Below are 12,117 nucleotides of genomic sequence, written 5' to 3'. Positions count from 1 at the left end.
GAAAATGGCCCTGTCTTAGTCATCTAGTGCTGCTATAATAGAAATACCACAAGTGGATGGCTTTAACAAACAGAAATTTATTCTCTCACAGTCTAGAAGGCTAGAAGCCCAAATTCAGGTGCCAGCTCCAGGTGAAGGCTTCCTGTCTCTGTCGGCTCCGGGGAAAGTTCCTTGTCATCAATCACCCCCCCGCTCTAGAAGCTTCTCAGCACAGGGACCCTGGGTCCAAAGGACATGCTCCACTCCCAGCACTTCTTTCTTGGTGGTATGAGGTCCCTATCTCTCTGCTCCCTTCTCTCTCCTTTTAACTCTTGTAAGATAAAAGGTGATGCAGGCCACACCCTCAGGAAACTCCACTTACATCAGATCAGGGCTTTGACCTGAGGTAAAGGTGTTACAGCCCATCCTAGTCCTCTTTAACATAACCTAGTCTTGCCTCATTTTTTTTTTTTTTTTTTAGTCTTGCCTCATTAACCACAGGCAGAGATTAGGATTTATAACACATAGGAAAATTACATCAGATCACAAAATGGAGGACAACCACACAATACTGGGAATCATGGCCTACCCAAGTTGAGACATATTTCGAGGGACATAATTCAATCCATAACAAGCCCCAAGTTAAGTGCTTTAATAACAACAACAAGAGCAATTTGGTAAAGAGCTTGGGTATGTCTTTACCTCTCCTAAGCTAATTTGTCATTAAATATGACAATTATTTCAAGAGGGTGTACCCAGTTTTTATTCATGAGCTGTGTGGCTTGCCTCTTTAATTGCAAAACCATAAATGGCACAACTCCTTGCTTCTAAAACAAGGCCAAGGTGCTGGTGCTGTAAATAGCATGATCATGTGTAACAATTACACAACAACAGGCAGCCAGGGACGCAGCACTCAATCAGAAGGGCTGCCTCATATCAAGAAAAATATGGTCTCATTCCAGAGCATGTTGGGGATTTTAAGTCTGAGAAGCAGCAGATCTGGGCCCCTCATCAGAACTGAGCAGGTGCTTCCCTTTCATGCACGTTTTCAATCAAAACCAGAGAGCAAGCTAAGCTCTTCTCATCAAGTACCCCTCATGAGCCTTCCAGAGGCTCGCCAGCTGAGCCACAGCTGCATCATGAATCCCAGTGGGTCCCTATCAAGGGCTCTCACAGGGCTCTGTGCAATTAAGTTTATTCTAAGAGGAACAAGAGCAGACAAAGGGATGGGAGCGTGGGGAGCGGAAGGTGGGAGTGGTAAAAAGCCCACATATGGAACTCTGTAGTTAGCAAATGAATTCGCAGGTGGTAGGAGAAGAGAGCTCCAGAGAAAGAGCCTGATTTAAAAGCAGAATCTCACAATGTTGAAAAGATAATGTTGACTGATGGCTTCATGCATGTTCTGCCGTTCTGCTTGCTCCCAAAACCAAAACCATTGCCCTCTAGTTGATACCAACTCATGGCAGCCCCTCCTAAACACACGGCCTGTGTGCATGCACACGCACGCGCTCACACACACACGAGTAAAACAAACAGGCAGTTAAGAAAAACCCTGGGAAATAGTCCACACAAAGTGTGTGTTGCAAAATAATAGGGAGAGAATTTCATTTTAATTTTTTATAAGAAGTAAAACATGAATATGGCTTAAAAAGTTCTTCAACAGTACAGAAGAATAGAAAGTTAAAGAAAACTAAGTCTCCCTTCCCCACCCCCTTCTACTCCTCATAGGTTACCACTGCTAACAAGTTCATAGGTTGTTGTTTTTACCAGCTGTGGCCCCACACTCATGGTGATCTTATGCACAGTGGAACAAAATGCTGCTAACCTTCCAGAAATGTTATCACCATATACTACCATATATATGCTTTTATACAAATGAGATGTGTTTTATACAAATGGGATAAATACGTTTCCAAGTCAATATTTATATATTATTGCTGTTAGGTGCCATCAAGTCAGTTCCAACTCATAGCAACCCTATGTACAACAGAACAAAACAGTGCCTAGTCCTGCACCAACCTCACAAATGTTGTTATGCTTGAGGCTATTATTGCAGCAACTGTGTCAATCCATCTCATTAAAGGTCTTCCTCTTTTTTGCTGACCATCTCTACCAGGCATGATGACCTTCTCCAGGGACTGGTCCCTCCTGATAACATGTCCAAAGTATGTGAGACTAAGTCTTGCCATCCTTGCTTCTAAAGAGCAGTCAGACTGTACTTCTTCCAAGACAGATGTGTTCCTTCTGCTGGCAGTCCACAGTATATTCAACGTTCTTCGCCAACACCATAATTCAAAGGCATCAACTCTTCTTCGGTCTTCCTTGTTCAATGTCCAGCTTTCACATGCACATGATGCGATTGAAAATACCATGGCTTGGGTCAGGCACACCTTAGTCTTCAAGGTGACATCTTTGTTTTTCAACACTTTAAAGAGGTCTTCTGCAGATCTGCCCAATGCAACACGTCCTTTGATTTCTTGATTGCTGCTTCCAAGGGTGTTGATTGTGGATTCAAGAAAAATGGAATCTTTGACAACTTCAATCTTTTCTCCATTTATGTGATGTTGCTTATTGGTCCAGTTGTGAGGATTTTTGTTTTTTTATGTTAAGGTATAATCCATACTGAAGGCTGTAGTCTTTGATCTTCCTCAGCATGTGCTTCAAGTCCTCTTCATTTTCAGCAAACAAAATTGTGTCATCTGCATATCACAGGTTATTAATGAGTCTTCTTCCAATCCTGATGCCCTGTTCCTCTTGAAGACAGTGGTAGTTAATACAGTCAAGAGCTTAGACCTGTACCTGGTATACAGTGAGTGCTTAATAAATGTCAGTTGTCATGATTATCAGTGTCTGATTCCTTCACACCAAGCCACCTCCTAGTTTTGGCCACTGGCTTCCCTTAAGATTTTATTACAGGGGAGAGACTGCACTGACTGGCCAATTTATGGTCCACCAGATGGTGGCATAGTGGTTAGGAGCTATGGCTGCTAACCGAAAGGTTGGCAGTTAGAAACCACCAGGTGCTCCTCGGAAACTCTATGAGGCAGTTCTACTCTGTCCTATAGGGTTGCTATGAGTTGGAATAGGCTTGACAGCAACAGCTTTTTTGTTTGTTCGTTTAGATGGTTACAGGCGTTTGGGTTTATATGATGGTCTCTTATGAATTTGGTTAGTGCCAGTCAAACCCTCTGAGCTAAAATAGCTCTAAGTACCTTGACAAGGTCAAGTTCAGAGACTTGCAAAGCTTATCACCAGTAGATACACCACCCATGGTATTGCCAGCCTGTGAGCTTTGCAACAACAAATCAGCCAGTCTCCCTCACTGGTAACATCTATCATGCTGACCTAAGAATAATTTTGAAACTGGAAGTGGATCTATACTATGATGAAAATAAAAACTTGAACTAATGCAGTATCAACCACCTAGTTCTCAAATTAGGTTGAGAGGTAGAGGGTCAAAGAAGAAAACAATTTCCTACATTAACACTAAATTTACATCAAGACTAAAAAACTTTAGCCTTTCATGAAAAACTGGCAATACTCTAATCCTAAATCAACCCTGTTTGATTGCTTATCATTTCACATTAGACACACTGCTTTTGATACAACTATAAAACCAATTAAAAGATGAATCAAACAGAATTTGAGCTTTTGTTGAAACATGTCCTTTATATGAGAATAGTTTAGGTACCTGTGGAAAAAGTCCACATTGGCAGCTTTCTTAAGAAGGAACTAAGTTGGATAGGGTCTTAGAGTTTTTTCTGTAAAGTTCTATGCCTATCAGCTTATTTGTCATCTGATTGGGCCTGATCACATTTAAAATAAAGGACAAAATGAAATCATTCAGCTATCTGCCCTAAATTCTCAGAATCTTGTAGTCTTTCCTTCTTCACTCTGCAGTCGAGGGCATTGGACTTCATGCAGAAAGACACTGACTTAAAGTCAGTTAATCTCTTTTGATTTCATTTATTTGTTTATAAATAGTTCATCTATCTCAAAAGGCTGGTGGAAGAAGCCAGGTAATGCATGTAGAAGACACTCCGATCATATGACAGGCAGGTATCGCTGATGATCCCATATGTTCTAGAGAAAAACCAAATTCAACACTAAGGTAGGTTATTGGCAGCTCAAACTGGTATTAATCTCTGGTAATTCAAATTTATATTTAGCCAAGTGTCATTTAAAAATAAAATAAAACTTCGAGGCAGCTTCAGAGTTTTAGTTTCTTCTCAGGCCCAGTTGGTTTACGTAAGTTGTAGAAAATAAAGCAAAGAGCCAATTCCTATCAGCAAATTATCCTGCACACGGTTGCCAGCAAATATGCGGCCTTCCTTCTGGAGAATTCCACCATCACAAATACAATCACACAGGAAGTACAGAGTTATGCCAATTCATTGCTGCGACAGAGAAGTTTTGGATAGTGAGAAAGTTGGCCAGCTTCCTGTCCTTCTTCCACTATATTTTCCTAAAGGTCTCCAACTTGTTCTCCGTCTTGGCTATCTTACTGACCCATCAATACTCACAAGGTACATTATCTACTGACTTTCATATATCTTTCTAGTTCTCCAGGGGAAGGAAGACAATAAGGACAACCTGTTGGTGTAAGGTGCTGTTGAGTCGATTCTGACTCATAGTGACCCTATATGACAGAGCAGAACGGCCCCATAGAGTTTGCTAGGCTCTAATCTTTACGGGAAGGAGCCCTGGTGGTGCAGTAGTTAAATGTTTGGCTGTTAACTGAAAAGTCAGTAGTTTGAACACACCAGTCACTCCTCTGGAGAAAGATGTGAGAGTCTGCTTCTGTAATTCCAACTTCAGGGTGCCAGCTCCAGGGGAAGGCCTTCTCTCTCTGTCAGCTCTGGGGGAAGGTCCTTGTCATCGACCTTCCCCTGGGTCTAGGAGCATCTCAGTGCAGGAACCCTGGATGCAAATGACGTGCTCCACTCCTGGCTCTTCATTCTTAGTGGTAGTAGATGCTCATCTCTCTACTCACTTCTCTTTCCTTTAATCTCTTATAAGATAAACGGTGATGCAGGCCACAATCCAGGGAAACTCGCCTTATATCTATCAGGGCTGTGACCTGAGTAAGTATGTTGCACTCCACCCTAATCCTGTTTAAAATAACCTAATCTTGACCCATTAACCACAGGTAGAGATTAAGATTTATGACACATAGGAAAATCACATCAGATCACAAAATGGCAGACAATCACACAATTCTGGGATTCATGGCCTACCCAAGTTGATACATATTTAGAGGGATACATAATTCAATCCATAACACGTCCTAACCTGAATAATGATCATCTTAATGTTAAATAACTATCTAGTATAATATAGCTAGAACACGGCAGACCTAGTACCTTCACACTCAAATCTGTCAGATTCCAAAGCCCGTGTTTATAACCATACACGTTCTACTGAATATGAAATGATCTTTCCCCAGCCTATATCTATTTTTCCAATATTTATTGTCTGAACTCCGCTGGTTTACACAGAGCGGTGACATGTTGTCTACACGGTAAGAAACTTTGACTATCTTAATACTACTCTCCAGAAATGCTTATATACTTTTTTTTAATAAATAATGGGTGGGAGCAAACAGTTGAAAGGAACATCACAGACAAACAGAATGTCTTCTGGTTTAGTCTATTGGATTTTAGTCCCCAGAGTGGTGACCAGGGTGTTGTAAACTCCTAAAGCAACAGTATCTGGGGCATGTCACACGCAGTGCCCAACACAGGCTGACACTAAACAAACACCAAAGTTGGTCACTCTCTGATTCAGTTGGTATATGGTGAGAAGCAGTCAACAAATATACAGACAAGAGCATCTGACTGAGGCAGGAAGTCAACATCCATTTGATAACTTTGTCTTTGACCGAAGAGTTTCCACTGAAGCTTTTCCTAACCTCCCAAAAAGACCAAGGCAGTGTTCCAGGCAAACAGGCTCCTGAGTCATACTGACCTGAGCTGCAACCCCAACTTTCTCATTTCTTTCAAGACCCTGTACAGATGACTTAAAGTCGCTAATATTAGGTATTAAGATGCCTCCTTCATTGGGTCTCTAAGAGGTTTGAGTATTTGTCTGGAGAATACACAGCACGCTACTCAGCACACAGCATACCAGTAGACATCGACTCTTGGCAACTCTGTATGTGTCACAGAACAACTATGTGCCATAAAGTTTTCAACGACTGATTTTTCAGAAGTAGTTTTTTTTTGATTACCAGGCCTTTCTTCTGAGGTGCCTCTGGGTAGACTTGACCTCCAACCTTTCAGTTGGCAGCCAGATTCATTAACCATTTGTACTACCCAGGGATTCTAGTACACAGCATAATACTCAATAAATATTACCTAGAAAACAGAAGACAAGATTGTTTGATGCTTGAACTCTAATAAGCTTTTTTTATTCTTCCTCAGACCAATCTTCTAAATCCAAAGAGCCGCTACCAGTAAAATAAAGAAGAGATGCATTCAATAACCTCGATAATTTAGGCCTCCCAAAAAAGAGCCTTTTGGAAAACCTAGAATTATCTAGAGAATTCCTTCAATTTTCCATTGTACTTTTGCTCCTCCGTCCTTGTTGTGAAACTAGCAGTCAGATCTCCAACAGTAGCCAATATTCACCCAACTGTACAGATATCAGATGACCCTGCAAGAATAGGCCTGGTCCCATCAGGGGAGACAGAGTAAGGCAGAGCCAAAGGGAACAACCGGGTCTCTGAGGGCTTACGAATTACATGGCTGATGCCTGATCAATCCAACCCTCTGTCCCCTTCCTCACATTTGCCTACCAAATACATCAGTCAACTCTCTTAGGTTCTGTATTGTTTCTTTTTGCATCAAGGATATGAAAGGCTAAATGTATAGTCCAGACACTGGAAACAACTCCTGAGAAAGTCTGTTGCTATTTTAGGCATTTTATAGGAGCTGTTTACAATGCCTGGCGATACTATGCCAGCGGGAGTCCTGACGCACAGGAAGAGTAAGCAAACTGTGAACCAGGAGCATTTTATGTTTTTGCCTACCTGGTTTTAAAAAAATAATAACATTCAGTTGTTCCCCAAGGTTGAGCAGAGGGTGGTTTTCATGCCATCAGTCTAGCCACTCAAGGATCTAGTGATCACATGGAGGCCTGCTATGTGTAAATACTGCCTCAGTCCCTGACAGGCAGGTAGGCACCAGCTCTGAGAACCATATACATTGTTGAGCACGTCATTACTTCATAGTTTGAAAATTAAACATAGAATTTCTATCACAGATTATGCCAAATAAACAGCACCTATTTTTTTTTTTTTTTAACCAAAACAGTGCTTACAAACAGGGGCGGATTATCCATTAGGCAAGGTAAACGCAGTGCTTACCTTGGTTACTAGATCACCTGTAGTGAACAATTTCACATGGGTTTCACCTGGCGATCTACTTTGAAAAGATCACAGCCATTGAAAACCCTAAGGAGTACAGTTCTACTCTCAAACACATGGGGTCACCATGAGTTGTAGTGGACTCCATGGCAGCTGGTGCTCATTATAACTGTTCACTACAGATGAGTAAGTAAGCACAAGTAAGCCCACGCTTACCTTGCTTACTGGGTCGGCTTCTTCTGTTAGGGACTGTAAATTTTAAAAAAAGGCCCTGATTCTGTAGAAAGGTGCTATAGGGTTGGGAGAGAGACAGATGTCAGCCATACCTAGAAGCAGAATCTTTGATGTGATTTAAAAAAAAATGTGAAATTGTTCATTACAGATGATCTGGTAAGTAAGGTGAACACTGTGTTTACCTTGCCTATTGGATAATCCGCCCTCCTTACAAGTGTTTGCTTATTTATTTGTTTTTGGAGAACATACACACAGCCAAAGACACACCATTTCCACAATTTCTACACGTACAATTCAGTGACATTGATTACTTTCTTCAAGTTGTGCTATCATTCTCTCTATCCTTTTCCAAATTATTCCACCATCATTATCTTAAACTTACAGTTCCCAACATGACGAACATAATTGATGCCACTGAACTATATATGTAAGAAATGGTTAAATTGCAAATATTTTGTGTCTTAGGCTGGGTTCTCTAGAGAAGCAAAACCAGTAATGTGTATAAATAGAGAGAGATTTATATTAAGTGAACAGCTCACGTGATTGTGGGGGTTGGAAAGTCCCAAGTCCTTGGATCAAGACAGAGTCCTTTCCCAATTCACAGAGCTGCAGAAGCTGGGAATCCAAGATGAGCAGGTTGGAGAGCAGGGATTCCACTCACAGGTTCTGACGGTGAGGAATCCCCAAGGTTAGCAGGCAATACGGCAAGTTTTCTCCTGAGTCAGCTGCAGGGGCTGCCGAACCCAAGATAGGCAAGTCCGAGAGCAGGACTCTTGCTCACATGCCATGAAGATTGGCAAATCCCAAGATGGACAGGTAAGCTGCTAGCTCAAGTCCCAAGAACTAGAGGTCAGACAAGAGACAGCTGCTAGATCCAGAACAAGACAACAACCTTTGAAAGTTGAGCAGGAAAAGGAAGTAGATGGCGGAAGGTGGAAAGATGGAGGCTGAGGGGGCATTTAGCCACCACAGGCCCTACCCCCAGCTGGTACCACTCAGCAGATTCCATCATGGGGGTGAGCACATATCAAATTTCAACAGGAAAGTGATCACAACATTATACAACTGCCAAAACACTGAGAATCATGGCCCAACCAAGCTGACACACAATCTTAACCATCACATTTTGTTATATATATTTTTGTCATAACAAATGAAGCATTTGGGGGAATGATTTTATTTTTAGCATTTATTTTCTGATTCAAAAGTTTAGAAGCTTTTAGCAGGGTAAAAACGGCTTAATGCCAGATATGAAACCATAGAGGAATGGCTACAGAATCATCAAAAGGGACCCCAAATAGCATAGGTCAGAGAACACTAAGCAAAGTGAAGAAGGAACGGGAAGAAACAGAATGAAGCATCTTGGAGCTAATAAAACAGAAGCCCAGAACAGGAATCTTAACCAGCTATGATCACCGTGTAAAAGCACAACTCAGGAAATGTGTGTCAGAACTGGGAATACTTCCTGAAACATGATCACAATCCTCATACCAAACATAGCTCTGATCCTACTGATGTGAAAATGCCTTTCGTACTCATTGGTATCAGCAAGTCACAGGGAAAGGCTTTGGGCAGACTTTGCTTATACATTTTGAACTCTATATTTAATCACAGGGAACATCTGGTCCTCCCTCAAGATTTCAATCATTGTATCTGGGCGGCACAAATAGTTAAAAGCTCAGCGACTGACAGGTTGATGGTTTGAATCCCCCCAGATGGCAACTCAGAAGAAAGGCCTGGTGATCTGCTTCCAAAAGAAAACTCTACGGAGTACCGTTCTACAGTTCTACTCTGAAACACACGGGGTCACCATGAGGCGTAATGGACTCCACAACAACTGGTATCCATTACATATTATATCTCTAGATTCACAAAGCCTAGATGCAAATCCTGACTCCACACTTACTAGCTGTATGACCTTGATCAAATTGCTTGAAATAGAAATAACAATGGTACCTACCTCACAGAGTTGTTGTCAGGAGTAAATAGTTAATATATGTAAAGTGATTAGAACAGTGTCTGGCACTGTTATCACTATTATTACTATTTTAGAAGACAAGACTGCTCAGTATGATTGTAATTAGATAAATTAATAAGATGCATTGGTATTTCATTAATAATTATTAAGCTTCTTAGAAAGTGTGTGTTATGTGAAATACAACTAGTTTAACAAGAATGAATATAAGGATAATGATTTAGTGACATGATTTTGAGGCTGTTTACTATTTTTTAGTCAAACAAGTATTTTATGGCATAATACAAAGGTAAGAGCAGTAATATTTCGACATCTTGGAGGTCTACAAATGTATCATTTCTTCAGCTAAGAATTTGTTTTCCAGCAGTTCTTGAAGGCTTGTGAAAATGGAGGTGGATTCTATTAGGTTTCAGTAAGTCACTTCTTCTATCTTCTGACACTGAACAAGTTATTGTAAGTTCACACCTTTGCTTAATTGTTTCCAACCAACCAAATGACCCATTGCCATCGAGTTGATTCTAACTCATAGTGACCTATAGGACAGAGCAAAACTGCCCCATAGGGTCTCCCAAGCTGTAATCTTTTCAGAAGCAGACTGCCACATCTTTCTCCCACAGAGCGGGCTGTTGAGTTTGAACTGCCAACCTTTCGGTAGCAACCATAGCTCTTAACCAACTATGCCACCACGGTTTCTGGGCTCCCATTAGCTAAGTCAAACAAATGACTTGTTCTTCCCAGCTTTTAGGTGGGTGAAACATTTTGTTTCCTCACTAAAGGCAGGGCCATCATAAAGAAAGTAGATTTTTTCATGAATACTTATTTATTCTGAGGGTCAGTCTCAGTCTCATAGAGAGGTGGGTGAAGTTCTACACTGGACATGGGGGCTGAAGGGACTTCCTTGGGTGGCTGGAGGCTGGCTTAGGAGATAATATTGCAGTCATTACTCCCTGTCCTAGAATGTGATCCAGCTGGAGCTGCACTCACAAGGGACACATCAACTGGGCCCTGAGGTATAAAGACAATAGCTAGGACAATCTTGGAAAAGATCTTTTAGGGAAACTTTCACATAAGGAGCCCTGGTGGCACAGCAGTTAAAAGCTACGGCTGCTAACTAAAAGGTCAGCAGTTTGAATTCGCCAGTCACTGCTTGGAAACCCTATGGGGACAGTTCTACTCTGTCCTGTAGGGTCACTATGAGTCAGAATTGACTCCACGGCAACGGGTTTGGTTTTTGAGCTTTTGTTTCTTTGTTTGTTTGTTTTTCTACACAAACTACTAAAACAGCACACAAAAGACCCACACACTTTCCACTCTTATCTTTTTCTATTAGCGTTTAGTGAATAGTACGATTTGTTGGACCAATGAAGACCCTCCTGACTGCCGTTACTGAAACCTGTACCAATGATTAAGAAAGGCGATTCAAAATGGAGAATCATGGCGACTTAACAGTTTCTAGCCAAGCTGTGAATATGTGAAACTTTCAATGGTTTTGCCCATTTGTAATTTTAATATATACTGATGATTCCGTAATGTTCCTCAGACTCAGACAGACACGGCTCTGGCAGCACGCTTGTCCGTTTTCCCACTTTTGTCTGTTCTGTAATATTCCTTGGACTTGGACAAACATGGCTCTGGTAGCATGCTTGTCTGTTTCCTACTTTTGCCCCTGCATATATGCCGAATAAAACCTTGCTTTTTGCATTACTAAACTTTGTGGTGCTTTTACACTAGAACAAGGCTTTACTTATGATTCTTCCCTCACTGCACATTCTGGTATTTTCTCCTGTGCCTGAACCCAGATCTGCCTGTTAATCTCAATTACTATCAGATACAAAGAAACAGGTAGTCTATATTTAACATAGGTTTCTACTCAAGTCACTGAACGCAGAAGTCAGAAAACCTACATTGCATTATTTAGAAAATGATAGAACACAATACAATTTTGTATTATACATACCATTATTTTAGAAAGAAGGGGGGATGGTCTCCTTTGCTGTTTTCTCTTATTAAATCCCCTACTTTTTAATATTCTAATGTTCCCATACCAATAACTTTGGGTTGTTAGGAGTGGTTTAGAACCTTCAGACAAAAATCTCAACTATGGTACATACACTACTACCTGACCAACAGGCACAATTTAAGCTGTTTTAAACAGAAAAAAAAAAAAAACTCCTAATTTGGACCCCACTAATTCAGAATTAGTGGTAATGCAAAGCACCCTTCAGCCTAGCTCCACCTGGATCATCTACCTGTAGCTTGCTAAACAACTGCAAAGATCAGAGATGGACAGCTTAAGCCATTTAAGTAGATAAAGTATCTTTACACTCTTCAACAAAACTGCCCTGTGTCTAATTTGTACCATGAAGGTAATAATTAGAAACGAGGCATATCTGTTTATCAAGCAGGTCTATCAAGGCTAGCTATTAGTAACTAGTGACGATATATATTACTAAAATACCTGCACTTCATTTCAAATATTGCGTAATTTGTTCTTTATTTCAAGATGGTCTTCTCAGTAAATTCTTTTTTTTATTATTGAACTTTTTCATCTGTACACGGTGAG

General features: G+C 40.9%; 1 protein-coding gene and 1 long non-coding RNA gene across 2 annotated transcripts in view; both read right to left on the bottom strand.

Annotated features, from left to right (window-relative positions):
* MREG (melanoregulin) overlaps positions 1-12,117 on the bottom strand; it is a 95,404-nt gene that overhangs the window by 59,586 nt on the left and 23,701 nt on the right. The gene's annotated exons all lie outside the window — the stretch shown is intronic.
* The window catches only part of LOC135231537 (uncharacterized), a 30,643-nt gene extending 18,526 nt beyond the window's left edge, over positions 1-12,117 (bottom strand). The window contains exon 1 of the long non-coding RNA XR_010322237.1: positions 1-12,117. This exon is cut by the window's left edge and continues 17,971 nt beyond it. This is a non-coding gene — a long non-coding RNA (uncharacterized LOC135231537).

The sequence above is a fragment of the Loxodonta africana genome, chromosome 6 (genome assembly GCF_030014295.1).
Source record: "Loxodonta africana isolate mLoxAfr1 chromosome 6, mLoxAfr1.hap2, whole genome shotgun sequence".
Classification (NCBI taxonomy): domain Eukaryota; kingdom Metazoa; phylum Chordata; class Mammalia; order Proboscidea; family Elephantidae; genus Loxodonta; species Loxodonta africana.
The sequence above is the reverse complement of the archived record's forward strand: the minus strand, read 5'-3'. Positions and strand labels throughout refer to the sequence as shown.